Below are 18,300 nucleotides of genomic sequence, written 5' to 3'. Positions count from 1 at the left end.
AGGTAATAAACAAAGAGCTAGAAAGACTGCACTGTGAACGGGACACACGGCAGCAAAGAGGCCCGACAACTGTAGATGTAGCGCAATAACAGTGCAACGACGTGGTGGTGCTGTCGAAGGCCGAATAGAAGGGTAGGGCTTGTCAGGAAATGGCAGAGGCCCTAAACTGTTCCGAGGGAAAAAGAGCTCACGGTCAAATCAGGTTGTGAAGACTCCGTGGTGCTGGAAACGGAGTTGAGGTTAACGAAGTGTTGCTCCAGCCTCGTGCCTTGCCGCCCTGTAGACGATGGCGATTAGCGTCAGGGGTAGATGAAAGGCCTAAAGTTAGCACCCAGAAGCATGCAAAGTGGAGAAAGCTTGAAAAACAAAAGTGTGGCAGTGCTCATATTCAGCTTGACGCGTTTGACGAAGAGCTTCAAACGGCGGGCCGAATTGGCGAGAAAAGGGCCGTTGTCTGCTCTGTGTGGTTTAAATCGCATGCGTCTCAGTGGACGAAGAAGAAATAAACGAAAAGCACTATGTGCGCGGCAGCGCTTGATTGATCGATTGATAGGCAATCAATAAAATGGTGCGTCTGAGACAGCTGATCTGCATATCGTTGCTGATCAGCCTCAAAGGCGGGCGAAAGGCTCCAAAAGCTGCACCAAAAAGCATGGAAAGCGACGAAAGCGCCCTAAAGCCAAGGCGAAAATCACGAAGCGTTTGATGAATGTGTTCACACGGCGGCGCAAAATGGCGAGAAAATTGCCGTATTGTATGCGACTGGAGAGGCGAAGAGAACAAGCACATTGTGTGTGCAAGCGGTCGGAGGGCGAGGGAATTTTTCTTTGTTTTCGCTGCGCGTTGAACGGGGTGCGGATCACTAAGCTCGGTGGTTTTCGCGAAGTGACAGGAAGGAGCAATGACAAGTTTGCTTGGAGGAACGTCACAGGGTTTTGTAGCAAGGTAATAGATCTTTGCGCATCTTGTACACCCCACTTGGCGACAGAAGCCTTCCGGGCGCAACCCCTGCGAGTTCGATTGAAAGTTGCTGAGAACAGCTGTTCGCTTTCGACACAGCACTGTTGAAAGCAGTGTTTTGGTGTTCACTGAAGCAAAGAATAGGGCTTTTTTCTTCGATGTCTTTGACTCTTGACGCTTAATTGAATAGTCTTGAGATTCGTTGTCTTCTTTACTGTTCTGTTTATCGCTGGCAGATAAGCGAGGTGCAGTTCATCGAAAATTAAGGGCGCGCATCAGAGTGAGTTGAGGACTCTTGAAAGGAGCAACTTTGATAGTGATAGGAAGCTTTTTCTGGGAATTGTTTTCCCGTTTCCGTTGGGTGTGTCATGCGAAACACAAGTAAATAGAAGGTCAGTGTGCACCACTAACTTATTAGTGGTGCCGTAGGAGTCAAAAGCAAAAGGCATGCGAAACTTGTTTATGTTTGTTATAACTGATTCGCAAGTGTTCTCTATAGAAGCAATTAGAGAATGGTTTCCGTGGAGGCTGATTACTCGAGCGTGTTATAATTTTTTGTGGCGTTGTGGCCATGTTAATTTCTCCTGTCGTTATTTTACTGTGTAGTTGATTGAAAGGGGAAGTTTTTTTTTAATTCACTTTTTTGTGTGCACTAGTTGTTTTTCCTATTGGGGTGCATACGGAAGTATTTTCACTGCTGCATAGAAATGCACTCAGCAGTATTTTTTTTCTTTTCTTGTCATGGTGTACATTCACGTGGTGTATTTTGTCCGGAGGGACGCAATGCACTGCTATACGTTTTTTCTTCTTTGTTTGAAGCATCAACATGTTGTATAACAGATCTCGGTGGTCTAAAAATTGCTATTGTTGTCGGTATAGCGGTTGTTATTGTTACGTTGATGCACCCCGCCTATCGTGTCGAGTATGAAGACAGCCCTTATTTCTTCTTGGTGTGTAGTACTTGTTCCTTGATGTCGAAAAAAGTGGTCGCCGTGTAAGCAAATGTTATAGATGACATTCCGAAAATGTTCTCGATGGAGGCAAAAATACTGTACTCTTTATATTTATGTTTGCAGTTGTTTGAAGTATCGAAATCTTTGTGTAGTATACTAGTGTATAAAATCTTTCATTTTGTTGTCACACACACGTCTCTAATCTCTTTCCTGCTTTGCTTACGTGTGGATTGAACTAACTTGTGGTTAATCCCGCCGCAGACTTCGCAGTGGCGAAGCTAGAGTGGCAGCTTGTAACATCGTACAACATGCTCCTTGGAACAGCCCTGAACTGCACTTCGCAGCGTTAAGGGTGATCCCCGCTTGCTGGAGATCACCGAGGTATGCTTAGAGGCGTTGGTCGTGCTTTTTTATGGTGCGGCCAAAACGAGGATGTCGTCTATTATATTAGCGACATCAGCCAATCCTTCCAGCAGGGGAGATATCTGACGTGGAAAGTACTCTGGGGCCAACGTTATGCCGATCGGGAAGTGGCAAGAGCAGCATTCCGAGGATTTTATCGATGATTGGAAGCACGTGGCATTCGCGCAGGACGAGCTTATTGAGTTTGGTCAAATCTACCCAAAGGTTGTTACCTCCAGCTGGCTTTGTAGCGACAACGAAGCTTGAGCACCAGTTTGTCGGTTCATAGGCGCGTCGGATCACATCATCCTCCTCCATGTTGTTGAGCTGCCTTTTGATTACACCTCACAGAGGTATCGGAATGCACGGGGCCGTGTTGAGGGAGTGTAGCACCACATCGGGCTTAATCCGAGTCGTGTACACTCCCGGAAGCGTGCCAAGGCCGGTGAAAAGGGCTGGAGGTACTTCTAGAGGCAGCGTTACCAGCTGGGCCGGCATGACAGTGCCGAAAAACTAGACGACACCATTGGCGACGATGGCGACACAGCCAAAAAGAGGTTCTCAATGACCTTCGATCACGCATAGCCATTCGTTAACTTTCCTTCCCCGCCAAGGAAGGACTGCGTAGAAAGTACTAAGAAGCTTCATAGCTTGTTTGCCGAGCCCAAAATGCTCTTTGCCACGAGGCTTGACGAGTATGGCTGGGCAGCCAGAAAACGTACGTGACACCACCGAGACGTCGGCGCCGGAGTTCACTTTGCACACAAATCCGTCGAGGTGCACTTCAACGTTGCGTTCTTACACCACCTTGACGGCGTGTAGCTCCTCCATTTTGAGTCACCTCTGCCAGGGACACACATATCCAAATGACCTCGCTTGTTGCAGTGCCTAATAATTTCTTTGGCAGCTGGGCCGCCCGACCATCAGTGAAATTCCTGACCGCGAATTCGGCCCTGCCTGCCGTGGCTGCTTCTGAAAGATTCTGTTGCCTAGTCGTCATGGACCTTGTTGCCAGAGTCTCGTTTGACATGTCATCCACGAGTACGCTGCTTAGTTAGCGGGAAATAGCCGCAGTGACGTCCAACGCTGACGGTGTTTGCTAGCAGTGAAGGTCAGGCGTTGTTTTTCGCCCTAAATATTTCCGTGCTGACGGGCTTGTACGAGTGCGTCGGTTATTTTGAGGCTTCGAGTGTGGATCAGCTTGTCCGAGAGACGAAAGCCTAGAAAACCCGTGACGAAACGGTCGAGAACAAGGCGCTCTTTGATAGCAAGCGACGGATAATTGCAGCGCGTACCGTGTTTCGCAGGGCCACGAGGAAACTGTTGCCTGCTTTGCCGGGCTGTTGCGTCCGCTTTTGGAAGAGAGAACTCTCGTACACCTCGTTTACTGGGGGCTCGAAGTGGCTTGTGAGACACCGGGTGATTTGCACGTCCGACCTATAGGCGTCTTCGGTGGGCATGAGCTAACTGTGGACGACGCGTTCCCGGGGACTCATGCAGTAGAGGAGCATCCTAACCCGCGTATCATACGGCCCCGCGTGCATGCCGATAGCGAAGCCGTATTCCTCGAAGTCCTGTAGCCAGGGAAGCCACTCGCCTGTATCGTCGAAGGAAAACGGAGGAGGGCTCAGGAGAGTGGCGGGAGCGAAGGCGGGAACGGGAAGACTAGTAACCGCGGTGGTGAGACCATGAAGAGAGGAGGCCTGTACTGGTAAGAACAGGAGCATCGTAGTTAGCCATGCCGAAAGGCAAGAACCAGGAATTTCACTTCTGACACCATGTAATGGGCGCGTTTGAGCAGAGGTGGCCAGGGCCACAGGCGAAAGCCTAAAGGCCGAGATAATGAGACGTACGCTCCGCGTTCCCAACAAAGTTACCTCGTTTATTCGTACATGCTTCTCCTACACAATTCATGGCTCTATTGAGGAGGAAAATGAAAAAAAAAAAGATGCCCGTTAGTGTTGGGTGGTTGCACCCTTTCATACGTCAAGACACACAAGTTCTTTGGAGTGGCAATTGATATGAATTTTACGGGGTTTCGTCAAGTACAGAAACCAAGGTAGATTTGTCGGCGTTGCACGTTTTCCGATTTTAACCTGATCCCAGCTGGGCTGCAGCTGCCAATCGATGGTGTTCTTTCTTGCAGCATACGTCTATGAGACATTGTAATACTAACTATTCATTTTACATATTTTATTGCGTATAAGCATGAGGAAAGTCGAGGAAGCACAAAACAACAGTCTTCAAATTTGTCTTGGTCTTCCAAAAGGGTGGTCTCGAGCGGACAATGTAGCAGAAGCAGATGCCTGCCTCTAGAAGTTATCTCTTCGCAGGAGACAATTCGTATTCATCTCAGGCTTGTTATTCATTCCAAAACTCACCTCTTGAAGAATTCTTCTGAAACCAATACTACATCTAGCTTGGGAAGGCCATCTAAAGTGTATGCGCACTTACACCGATGTCTGCTAGAGCGCCACTTATTATGCCAAGGAACATCTCAACTTTGGCACTGTCACTACTAAAAATTGTTTTTTTATATCCCCGGCATCGGCGCAATAAAGAAAATGACCTGAGCAGCGACCCATCAACAGCGTTGCAGTATAGGTACCAAGAACATGCTGACGTAATGCACGTACTCACAGACGGCTCTACAACAGAATGTCTCACGTCTTGAGATGCTATAGAACATGCTGTCGTAATGCACGTATTCACAGACGGCTCTACAACAGAATGTCTCACGTCTTGAGATGCTATCTTGGACAACTTTTTGAGTTTTCATGTCATGTTTTTCTACTTGTGATACGCAGATCAAGATTAAACATGACTCTTAACGTAAGAAAACTTCAATAATCTCCTTTAAAGCATGATATCTCCTATACAGTTATAATAAACTTAAAGTAAGTAATTAGAATGGGCTGAGAATTCGACACTTTCTTTTTTGCTCACACATATACTACACACTGAGTTATTTGCATTTTACAGGTAATGTGAAGCAATACTAGCCCGTATTGAGTGATGCTGGGCATTTAGCACCTCTCGCATTAGAATTTTCGTCGTTCGTTTAAACTTATTATAGACACTTTCTGTGGTTATTTGTAATATAGAGTTATATGGAACCATATGAGTCCTAAATGACTCATACGTATAAATGTGCAACGGCAGATCAAGTCTGTTTTAAAGTACCTATATTTTACACACTGTCATGGTAAAGAACAAAAACTGTACAACTTGCTATAAATTCTTTAGGTCAAAGGAGGCTTTTTTATTTTGAATTGCATGCTTTCTAAAAATATCAGCGTATTTTAATTCGAAGCAATCACTGAGAGAGCGTTTAGCTCACTTCTTTGTTCAATGCCAACAACGAAAATGTTCTTAATACATGCCTTAAATCGAAGACTTTTTTTTCTTTTCCAAGTCAAATGTTTTCTTAATATCGCAGTGTATTTTAATCTGAAAAGATCACACAGAGAGCGTTAAGCTTTCTCCTTTGTTCGTTTCGAAAAGGTTAAACAGGTACATTCGTTGACGCGCATAGTACTGCCAAGAGGCCTACCTCTTTACGGCGTCATGTTTAAAAACGACACTGCTGTAAAAACTCGCCCTTTAGATCAAGGTGGTTCTAACATTGCCGTGAGTCCTTTCTTAATACATGCGCTTCGGGAGCTGCTTAGCCATTCACTCACACGCATCAGTTATTTGTTGTTTGATTTGAGAGCGTAAGACTTCTGGCTATGAGTATTTTCCAGTGTTTTCGGGCTAGGGCAGATTATTTGCCAAGCTTACTGTGCAAGCCGTCAATCCCCTCGTTTTTTTTTTAGCAAAGCAGTCTCATATCAACATGTTTCTGGCGAGTGAACTGTGACATTAAAAAAAATAATTGTTTCCTGCTAAGCGTCGAGGCATGAAAACCATTGTTCCACGTTTGTTACGAATGTTTTACACATTTGAATGACAATTTAAGCCAACTGCTTTTCTTTGAGTATCTTGCTTAAGTTATGTCATAAGATATTTTCTGCTGTTGTTAGAGACCTGAAGTCTGAAAATATTGCACAAAACTAAGTAAAAAACAAGACCATGGCAAAATGAAAAAAACGAATTGTACATATAGATTGCAACTTGTAAGCGAATTTCAATAATTGCTATATAAACTTCAACGCCATTTGTCTTTATAGGAGCGCCCTGCCGCGGTGGTCTAGTGGCTAAAGTACTCGGTTGCTGACCCGCTGGTCACGGGATCGAAAATCGGCTGTGGCGGCCGCATTTCCGATGGAGGTGGAAATGTTGTAGGCCCGTGTGCTCAGACTTGGGTGCACGTTAAAGAACCCCAGGTGGTCGAAATTTCCGGAGTCCTCCACTGCGGCGTCTCTCATAACCATATCGTGGTTTTTGGACGTTAAACCCCACAAATCAATCATCAATCAATTCAAAGGCACCCTCCCTTCGACAAAAGGGCACGTGGCCGAGAGTGCACAAGGAATGTGACACAGAGTCATGCATTTTGAGGAACAAGAGAACATCGATATCATGGAACCCATTGAATGAAAGACGTCACAAACGACGTAAGCGACGACTCAAACAATTACTTCAAAGCCTTCCATATAGAAGATTCATTCCCGCGTGATCAAACAATCCCTGCAGCAAAGAAGGCAGTGCGGAAGCACAACGGAACCTTGCGCAAGAACATAGACAAACTGAGCCGATTCAGGAACATTGCGAGTACCTACGAAAAAATTAGCGTGATTTACTTCAGAATATTCTTGACGGCCCAATAAACGACGACCAGATATGGTGCACGCTGGAACACCTGGTAGACACAGAATGTTACAAGTCAGCACACAAACAAACTTGGCGTAAACTGATGCATGTGTATGAAGGCAGCAAGGAGAATTTCGTCGTAGAGGCTACCACGCACTTTCCCGCCACTTTCATAATACAGCATGCACGGACAATATACCGGTGGGCGGACAAGGGCTGCTAAGGGAAGACTTAATCATGGTTGAAATCAGGGCAGCGTTTCAGAAGCTAAAGGCCAAATATGAATGATGAAATCTTTTTGCGATGACAATAAATTAACAATAACATTAGTTTATGCCATTTAATTATTACCCTATGTGAGTTAGCAAAGCCAGATATTGTGATGTAGACTTCTACAGTATGTTCGCTCCAATGTACGATAATGAGATATTTCTCTTTTCAGGAGCTCCGCTACAAGATTCCTTTGGCAAGCAAGCTAACAAGCAATGGTTATAATGACGAGCAACTTCGTAGTGTGCTACATCTTCTTTGCACTGAGTTCTATGAGGTGAGAATAGACTTTTTTGAAACAACCAATCAAATCACTTCTTAATTACAAAAAAAAATAAATCATACCCTGCTCTGTATCTCAACATAAAAAAGTTTCGTGCTCTTTCGTCCACGCACACCATCGGTGCCTGCTAATTTGAGACCTAATTTTTCTCGCAGATTTTTGCATCCCAGCACAAAAATATTAGATGCGAAGCAGAATGGTGTAAGGCTGTCCCTCCGTGCGTCCGTATGATCGCGGCGCAACGATCTCCCCTCGCCGCAGAAGCTGGAGTGATGTGAAGTAGGTCCCGGCGTGGCTGCACCTAGACGTCACACTCCCTTGCAGTGCGCGCTTACGTCATTCTCTCCCTTGCGTGCCACACGCTCACCGCAGCACCTGCAGCTGCCATCTCATCCGTTCGCCTGCAACACTTACCACCACCGTCACTCGCTCCGCTACCGCCACTTGCTACGCCGCCGACTCGTCAGTTCACGTGCAGTAAACCTGACGCGTGCTTAACGTACGCGTTCAAACATGTCTGTACGTGTTACTTCTCCCTCGCTTCACCCTCTTCGTTACCGGAAACGCTCAAGCGGACATTGAGTGGTAACACTATCTCGGCTCATTTAACTGCGCTAAAGAGGACGCTGGAAGACGACTCTCCTTCGCCCGCCAAAACAACCGCGGGAGTGATTAGGCCTGTAAGCGATGTCCGAATGAATGTAGTCAAGGCAAGGTTCAAATTTTAAGAAAAACTGTATTGTGCTAAGTTACAGGTGAATCGGCAGTGGTTACATGTAAAAGAAAACTGGACTCGGTGCAGGAGCTCGATCGGATACGTCCGACGCCACTCGCGTCTCGGCTCGCTCTGCGGTGCGTTGCTCTGCGGTCCCGGCTCGAATCTCGGCTCGTTCTCCCTCTTTGGCGATGCGTCGCTATGCGGTCTCGTTCGAAGGCTCACTTTTTGTTTTTTGAATGTTCGTTGAACCAATGGGCAACCGCGTCGAGTGGACGCGCTCAGGGCTCGGAGTCCACGTTAACGCAGTGCAGCGTTTCCCGAGCAAGCACGGAGACGCTGCCGGAGAAGGAGGCGCTGCCGGAGAATGAAACGCTGCCGGAGAATTCAGCTGTTTGAACTCGAGTGCCGCTGACACGGCCCTCCCGAAAATTGCGCCTGTCGTCAGGCGTGCGTGTCGTTAGATGGCGATGGTTCCGTAACTTCTAGGAGCGGCTCCTTATATCTACGAAGCTGCTCCACGTTGACGATTTTTTGGTTGATCATGCCCGGTCTGTGGGGTACTCTTTGGATCTCGGCCCTGTTTCCTCCGACGAGGGCTGTTATCTCCAACGGACCTTCATAGCGAGGGTCTAATGTGCCTCGAGCGCTCAACTCAAGCAGGACGAGGTCCCCCGTTATGAACCTCGGAGTTCGCCGCTTCTTGTCGTATCGGACCGTTGTTTCGCGCTGACTCTGCAGTAGCCTCTCTCTTGTCTCCGCACGTGCCCTTGCCAAGTCGTGTAGTCTATGAGACTCGTCAATGTCTCCCTCGACTGAGGCGAGGTTGAGCTCTTCTAGAAGTTTTGGGTCGTAGCAATGCATGAGTCGAAATGGGCTGTGGCCACTGTAACGATGCTTCGTGGCGTTGATTGCTAGCGTTGCTCGGGGAAGTTCCTTCTGGCATTTGTCCTTGTTGTATAGCATTTTGCGTAGCACCTGTTTCAATGTTCCTACCATTCGCTCGATCAGTCCGTTTGATTGTGGCCAGTACGGTGGGGAGTTCTGATGAGCGATTTCCAGTCTGCGATGGAATTGGTTGGTTTTCTGGTTCACGAATCCCTTGGCTTGGTCCGTAATAATGACGATGGGAACTCCAAATCGCGGAATTCACCGGTTTGTCATGAAGTCAAGGTAGTGCGTCGACGAAGTGCTCGGTACGGTCACGGCGTCCATGTATCTCGTGGCGTGGTCGATACACACGAGGATGTGGTCTCCCTTCTCGTTTAGCGGACCCATGTGATCCAGGGATACCACCGCATTTGGCTCAGTAGGAATATCGCGTGGGATGAGGCAACCTTCATTCCGTGTCGTGCGGGCGTTGATACTCTGGCACGTGTGGCAGGAGTCAGCATACTCGCGTATGTCCTTTCTCATCGATGGCCACCAGTACTTTCGCTGGATCAGGTCTCTTGTCTTCTCGACGCCTAGGTGGCCGTTGTTGTCGTGGAAAACGATCATCACACTGCTTCGGAGGGCAGCGGGAATGATCACCCTCCGACGGACTCGTGCTCCCTCGAGCGATTTCTTCACCAGTATGTCGTTTTCGATCTCGTAGTCTGAAGATTTGTGCTTGGCCTCCTCCCAAAATCTTCTGCAGTCAGTATCCCTCTCCTGAAACTCGCGTAGGCGACTGTGTTTGTCGACCACTACTGCGCAGCAGTGGAGGTCTCGGGTCGAAAGGCCCTGGTCGAAAGCTTCTGCAGACTCCGACTGCCTCGAGAGTGCGTCAGCAGCGGAGTTCTGGCGTCCTGGCTTGTGCTTGACGTCGAAGGTGTACTCTGCTAAGTCGAGCGTCCACCTCGCGAATCTGCGGTTGCTGGCTTCCTTCTGGACAAGGTATGACAAGCTGAAGTTGTTCGTGAACACTGTAAAACGAGGGCCTCCTCTCAGGTAGACCGAAAACTTTTCTGTGATCGCCCAGTGGAGCGCCATGCACTCGAGCATATTAGAGTGTAGACCACGATCGTGCTCGTGTAGTGATCTGCTTGCGTACTCTATGATTCGCTCCTTTCTGTCTTGAGTTTGAGAAAGCACCGCACCCAGCCCGGTTTGCGAAGCGTCGACGTGAACGTTAGTCGGGCAGTCTGGGCGGAAGCTCGCCAAAATCGGCGGGTTCTTCAAGGCGTGTTTTATGGCGTTGACGGTTGCTTCATGAGCGTCAGTCCATACGAAAGGAACGTCCTTCGCCAGAAGGTGCCGTAGCCTGTGCGTGACCTTTGAAAACTCCGGTATGAACTTTCGGTAGTGGTTAGTGAACTGCAGGAAGGAGTACATCTTCTTTGCGTTGCGATGCGGCTCGAACTTCTCGACAGCGGCAACTCTGGATTCATCCAGTGTTCGTCCTTCGGCGAAGATCACGTAACCCAGGAAAGATACTTTGTCTTGAATCAACTGGCATTTCCGGAGATCCATCTTCAAGCCGTTGATCACGACTCTCCTGAGTGCTTCGTTCAGCAAATCCAAAGCCTCCCTCACTGTTGTTGCTCCCTGCCCGACATCGTCCATGTACGTAGCTGTCCCAGGTAAGCCATCGAACGTGTGACGCATGACTCTTTGCATGGTCTGAGGGGCCTTGCAAAACCCAAAGGCCATTCGAAAGTATTCGTACTTTCCATCAGGAGTGACGAATGCGGTCTTGTGTACGTCGTCCGGCTCCATTCTTATAGTGAGAAATTCCGTCTTCACGTCCAACACAGTGAAGTAAGCCGATCCGTCGAGCATGACATCGTCAATAACGTCTTCCATGACAGGCATTGGATAAGAAGGGTTGATGGTTTTCTCGTTGAGCTTGGGATAGTCGTGTACCATTCTTCGTGGTGTCGTCGGGTGGTGCGGTTGGTCGACGAGTATCGTTGGAGCACCGTACTCGCTTTCGCTCGGCCTTATGATGCCCTTGGAGAGGTAGTCATTCACCTGTTCTCGGATGAACTTGCGATCAGCCGGTGAGCACCTGTGCGGCCTCGATGACATTGGTATATTGTCTCTGAGTTCGATGCTGTGTTCGGTGTGAGGACACACGCCCAAAGTGTCGCCTTTGGAAGTGAACGCTTGGTGACGCCTTAACAGAATTGCGTGAAGTTGTTCCCTCTGTGCCTCGGTGGCATCCTTCGTTATCTTCCGTGTGGCGTCTTCGAATAGACTCGTGAAGTCTTCGTCGGGTGCGGGACATTTCGTGTTGAGGCGCACGTACCCTTCGTCTTCGGAAAGACTCTCGTCCGATTGCCGGCAGAACTTCGCAATAAGCGTTTCCCCGGTGCGGTGTGGTGTGCCTTGTTTCGGTGGTGGCACTTCGGACGCTGAAATTTTCCAGAGGGCTCGACTGGAACGATAGTCACATCGTTTGACGTGTGAAACGTTACGTCGACGTTCGCGACTCGTCCCCAGTCTGATCCCAGAATCAGGTCGATGCCGCTGGGCAATTCCGTTACCACGACGTCCTCGAGTAGCACATTCATGGTGCCCAGTGTCACATCAAGCGTTGCAGCGAGAGTTGGGCATATGCTGCGGTTAAGAACTTCAATGTTCTCGCGCGATACCCATGCGCGCGTGGGAATGTCGTCCGTCAAGGCATTGGCACTCATGATGGATAAGTTGGCGCCACTGTCAATGCACACGCGGACGGGTCGGTTGTTAGCAGTACCGGACACTATTGGTAATGTGCCGCCCGTCGAATGCAAAAAAACAGTTCGCTTGCCTAGGTGACGTAGTCCCTGTTTCGTGGCTGCTATTGTCCCTCTTCGCTTGTTTTTCGTCCGCTCTGACCGTTGCTGGCGTTTTCGGCTTTCCACAATCACGGGACAGGTGACCGATGTCGCCGCAGTTGAAGCACGAACGAGCAGAGATGGGCCGCGGGTGTTGAGCTCCCGAGAAATCGCTGCGCGGGTTGGCCTTCGGCAAGTTGGCAGAGCTGCTGGCTGGCACCCGCTGGTTCGAACCCTGACCACGGCTTGCTGTAGACGATGACGGTTTCTTGTCGTTCTCGACACACACGGTCGTGCGACGCCTCGCGTCGAGCAAAGCCGCTCTGTCAATGAGTTCGGTTACTGTGCCACACAGCTGCGCTGCGAGTGGGTTGGCCCATGTGTCGTCCTCGATGCCGCTGAGAATGAGGGAAATACGTTCTTCCTCTGCTAAACGGTACGGCGCCTTGTTCAGAATGGCGTTCTTCGAGTACATGTACTCGACGATGGTCTCGTGGCTCTGAAGGCGTCACTTCGTCTGCAGTTCCAGGAACTCCGGCATTGTCAGCTTTCGTTTGAATCGGAGAATGAGCGCTTCATTCCATTGCTCCCAGGTGTCATACTGTGAGCTGTAGGGGCTGTCCCAATCCTTGGCAGATCCCGTCAAGCGGCTTGCTGCTGTCACCAACGTCAGCGATGGCGTCCAGTGGGCGAGCGCTGCGATTCTCTCCACTTGCGTGATCCATTCGTGAGCACTTTGTTGCGGCGTCCCATCGAACAAGGGGATTGAGGATGACGTGTCGCTTGTGGAATGACTCTGGATCGGGCTCGTCGTCGGTGGACCTCTCGACAGCGTGTTGGCGAGCAGGGCTTGTGTGTTCACAAGAGCGGCGAGGATCTGAGCCATGGAAGGTTTTCCCTCGTGCGTTGAAATGGTCGGCGCGGTGGGGCGTGCCGCGTCTTGGTTGGTACCGTCGTTCAATGACGGTGGCCGCGTCGAACGCGAGGACATCGTTATGTCAGCAGGGACGGAATGGTGCAGCCCGAGGGTTGGAGTCGTCACCCGTTCCGTTGGCAGTGAAGCGTTCTGATGGGCTTCGTGCAATGTCTCACGTTCACTCGTGGTCGCACGGATAAGCTGGGCTCGCAGGCTGCTCAGTTCAGTGCAAAGCCTCGCGTTGTCGGCGGACAGCGTCTCCAGGTGCGCCTGCCTGTCGTCGTCGTAGGCAGCCTGGTCCTTCGTTGACGAGTCCGTCGGCTCTAGGGCTTGGCGAGTGATGTTGTCACGGATGATTCTTGCGATGAGTTCGTTCTTTCGTCCGGAGCACCGTAGACCTCGTGCTCTCAGCTCGTCGACGAGTTGCTTTTTCGTTACATTGTCCATCCTGCTGTGGTCGAGGGTCGTGAACACACTTTCGACGATGGTCGTTTCGGAGTCTCGAGACGATGCACGGCGTGGCGTCGCTCCTTCTCGTGGCGTCGTTTCCTCCTCCGCATGCAGCTCGGTCGATTCACATCCTGTCGGCTGCGCCATGTCAGCGATGTCCGAATGAATGTAGTCAAGGCAAGGTTCAAATTTTAAGAAAAACTGTATTGTGCTAAGTTACAGGTGAATCGGCAGTGGTTACATGTAAAAGAAAACTGGACTCGGTGCAGGAGCTCGATCGGATACGTCCGACGCCACTCGCGTCTCGGCTCGCTCTGCGGTGCGTTGCTCTGCGGTCCCGGCTCGAATCTCGGCTCGTTCTCCCTCTTTGGCGATGCGTCGCTATGCGGTCTCGTTCGAAGGCTCACTTTTTGTTTTTTGAATGTTCTTTGAACCAATGGGCAACCGCGTCCAGTGGACGCGCTCAGGGCTCGGAGTCCACGTTAACGCAGTGCAGCGTTTCGCGAGCAAGCACGGAGACGCTGCCGAAGAAGGAGGCGCTGCCGGAGTATGAAACGCTGCCGGAGAATTCAGCTGTGCGAACTCGAGTGCCACTGACAGGCCTAACCCAGCCATCGCCTAAAACGAGTCTTCCAGCACAAAAGCACCCTTGTTAGCGCCATTCATCCCATCACGCCAATCATGCGCAAGAAGAAACATTCCCCAAATCAAGCTAAACCGAACCCGTGCACAACTGCTGCTGCGCATACTGTCAGGGTTTCCTTTGAGAACGCGGTTGATAATTTTTTGCTCTACGCTTTATACCAGCATTAAAGGCACATATCATACGGACCTATACAATATCTCAGAACATAGCTCCGAAAAACCTATAACAAATAGTTTCCCAAAATAATGAAATACTTTGAAGTATTGTTTTTGACAACATAATGATTGATACAACATTACGTGCATGAAGACACGAATATCTATTCATGTCTTCGTGCGCGTAATGTTGTAATGTCATAGCGCAGCTGTGCTACAAGCCATCCTGACATTTACAGGATCTCTGCGCACATGGCACATTTTAAAAATAAATGGCTGTGTTTGAAATGTGTTGTCATTTGCAAAAAAAAATTATGCGTGGGGTAAAATGCCAATGTTGTTTTCAGAAAATGCAACAGCGACAAAAATGTTCATCATGGATAAATATCGCCGGGCACGAGTGGATTTTTCTTGTATGCAAATGGGCAGGGTGTTGCAGCTCTTCGGTCAACCTTTGTCAATGCACATGCGATTTATATATAGAGAGATAAAGATGCAAGGAAAGGCAGAGAGGTTAACCAGACGCACATCCGGTTTGCTACCCTGCACTGGGGAAGGAATAAAGGGGAGAAAAGAGGTTGCAGATAGATGAAAAGGTACACACAATCACGAGCACACTCGGGGAGCACACACTGTCTACAGGCGGTCGCTCAGGTTTGTTGACTTTAGGTAAAGTAGCAGTGCTTTAGTTGCTTTCTGCGCAACTGAGGCAGATGCCCAAGGTCCTAGTATCTTCTGCACACAAAATGGTCCGCGGTCAAGTTGATTCAAAACCATCCGGAGCTGGCATCGCTGTGTGTCGTAGCAAGCGCAGCTGCACAGGACGTGTTCGATGGTTTCTTCAGCTCCACCGTAGTCGCATTTAGGATTGTCTGCCATACTAATGCGAGAGGAGTACACCTTTGTAAATGCAACACCCAACCAAAGGCGGCATAACAGTGTCGCATCGGAGCGGGAAAGTTGTGATGGTAGCTTTACCTTGAGCGAAGGATCCAGTTCATAAAATTGACACCTTTGGAAGCTGGTAGACGACCAGAACGTGCTTGTGAGATCTCGAGCCAGCAGGTAAAGTTGTCTTGCTGCATCATTCCTTGATAGAGGAATCGGGACTACACGGGTTCCTTCATGGGCTGAGCGGGCTGCATCATCGGCTAATTGATTTCTGGTAATACCGATATGTCCAGGCAGCCTTTGATACATAATATCATGCCCTCGTGCTAGAGCTTCATGATGGCAATGTCTTATTTCTTGTACCAATTGGTCATGACTCCTCCTACGCATGGCAGACTGCAAACTCTGAAGCGCTGCCTTCGAATCACAGAATATGACCCATTTTCCTGGACGTTCTTGAACGAGATATTGTAAAGCAGCCCTTATAGCAGCAAGCTCTGATGCCGTAAATGTGGTCATATGCGACAACTTGAACTTGATTGTCATTGCTGCAGCCGGAATTACAGCGGCACCTGATGAGCTGCTGGACGAGACGGACCCATCAGTGTATATCTGCGTTCGGTCTAAGTACAACTCTTGTAATAATAGCAGTGTTGCTTGCTTCAATGCTACTCCTGAGTAATTGCTTTTCTTTTTGATTCCCGGAATTTCTAGACGTACTTGCGGCTGGTCGAGGCACCACAAAGGACATGCCATTCTCGCAGCTGGCGTATATCCTGATGGAATGCTGTTTAGGTGCTTTGCTATGACGTCTGAAAACGTAGTACGTGGTCTTCCGGAGGGTAGAAGGGCCAAGTGATGGTCGGGGACACGGCTAGCATGTCGAATGTGCGCTCTGAGGCAATCCACAACTCTATATGTCCTGACCGGATGGTCTTTGGCAAGCATGATTGTGGCATAGGTAGAAGCGCATCGGGGCAGTCTTAGGCAGATACGCAGTGCCTGACCCTGCAAACTCTCCAATGAATGAGTATTGGATTCCATACGATTTATTGGCACACTGGCAACCTTGCTGCTGATCAGTGTTCTTTATACTGACCAGCAGCAATACACCTGAAGAAAATATTTCACAGCTAACATTTAGACTACTTCGAAGTAATTATTCGAACCGCAATACATGTGATCACATTTAGCACCGTATCCGAAAGCGAGCCCTGTTCTTTATGCATGTTAGGGTCATACTGGGTCCAGAGATCCGATAACAGGTAAGCGTCTACAATTCGAAGAGCATTACTGCTGCATCTCACTTATCTCAGGCATGTTACAAGCCAAGTGCGGGACAAAAAAGGAAATAGAAACTCTGAAAAGTAGAGGAGGATTCAAAATGCCGTAACAACTCCTTTATAATGTGGGGCATATTGTATTTTAGACAAACACACAGTTTTAAAGCATCACGCAAAGGCTTCAATGATAAGTTGTGTTGCTGCAATGTCTGTTTAATGTACACTTCAGGGTTGTTTCGCATTGCCGACCATGCCGTCACCGTTAGGTCTTGTATAGTATCCAAATTGATAACTTCATCTCACGCTTTCACGCTTCCTTGGTAGTATCTTCAAGTAAAAGGAATTATAGCACCAGGAAGGGCAAAATTGCTACCATTTTCCGCTGCGCTGAAGGCTTATGCGGTGTTCAGGAGGACTGTTTGAACACGCCTCTGGCCGTAACTGCGCACTTTAGCAAGAAATACTCGGTCACACCCATCATATCGTCGCAGGGATTTGCAGATGAGATAGAAGGGGTTGGCAGAGAACTCCTTTTACGTGCAGTGGCCTCTGCGCATGGTCTACGATAAAGGGATGGACAGCATGTGCGTTTATTCGACCACTAATGCTGTCTTACGAACAGCACGCCGAAAAAGCTGTTTCAAACTGCCAAAGCACACCACTTGTGAAAGTGGAATTCTGCAAGTGGCATTAGCAGCATATACCACAAATTTTATGAACATATGCGCTCTTTGAAGCCGATTATTCAATTGCAGTCAGATTTACTTTGCAAGTTCTGCTTAAAATCTTGATTGCCGATAAGTGGTGCGATAATTTCTTCCCCATGCAGCAGTTGTCTTAATATAGCAGTGCCTTAGAAAATTATTGCATTTGCATACAAGCGATAAATTCAATTTTGAAAGAAAAAACACAACTTCAAGGCCCCATTTTTGTGCCACACACTTGAAATCAGGCGCCTGGGATGTCAATAGAAAGTTATCATTTGACTCCAGTCAACGAAACAAAAAATTACCCAAGCAGCATCCGAGTAGCCCACGCAATCTTTCTATCGCCATCAGTTTAGAAAAGTTGCCAAAATTGGCGAGCTTGTCAAACCTGGACTCTGATGATCGGTAGTGATTGCACCAGAGGTTTCGCATGTGTTGTCGTTTCTATGTGTTAATGTTGTATCTAATGATGTAGTAATACTTTCATTCCTGCTGTGTTTTGGTGCTTTTAAGAGTCTACAAGAAGTATGTTTCACGCATTCCCACAAGTACGCATTAGTAAAATAGGCTTAAAATATTTAAAAGAAACATGAGTACTAATGAACCTGTGTTATGAAATAGGGCGAAAATGATAAACCGAAATCACTTTATCCAATTTACATTCAAAACATTGCCACAGAAAATGCTAAAATTATTCAACAACAAATACGACCCTAATACAAATGCTGAGTGTAGCTGCTTAAGTGTTTTCATAATGCCGAGGCTCACAATTTCACAGACACACACATTTTTGTGCAGTTGCATACCAAGCCACTAGTAGCCTGACTGGAGTCGACAATTATGTGCAGGTCATTTCACATCAAGTGGCGCGGACTTAGCGTAGTGCTATTGCCTCGCCAACCGCGAGAACACGTGAGGCTGTGCGTGGGGGTGTTCCACAACAACCACCGGAGGCAAGCCTACAATCATGCAGCGCTTTGTAGAACTATGCAAAGTCTGCTGCCCTGCAACGACCAAGGTGTGCATTCCGCCATGTTGACGAATCAGCGTGCTCCACACGTGCGCGCAAATAGAGTGCTGTTCAAAGTGTGCCTATGACGAGTGAGTGCGGCGCCAATGCTACATTGTGATGGTGTGCCGCAATTACTACAGAGATGAAGTGCCGTGAGTG

This window comes from Rhipicephalus microplus, chromosome 8, assembly GCF_043290135.1.
Source record: "Rhipicephalus microplus isolate Deutch F79 chromosome 8, USDA_Rmic, whole genome shotgun sequence".
Taxonomy (NCBI): domain Eukaryota; kingdom Metazoa; phylum Arthropoda; class Arachnida; order Ixodida; family Ixodidae; genus Rhipicephalus; species Rhipicephalus microplus.
The sequence above is the reverse complement of the archived record's forward strand: the minus strand, read 5'-3'. Positions refer to the sequence as shown.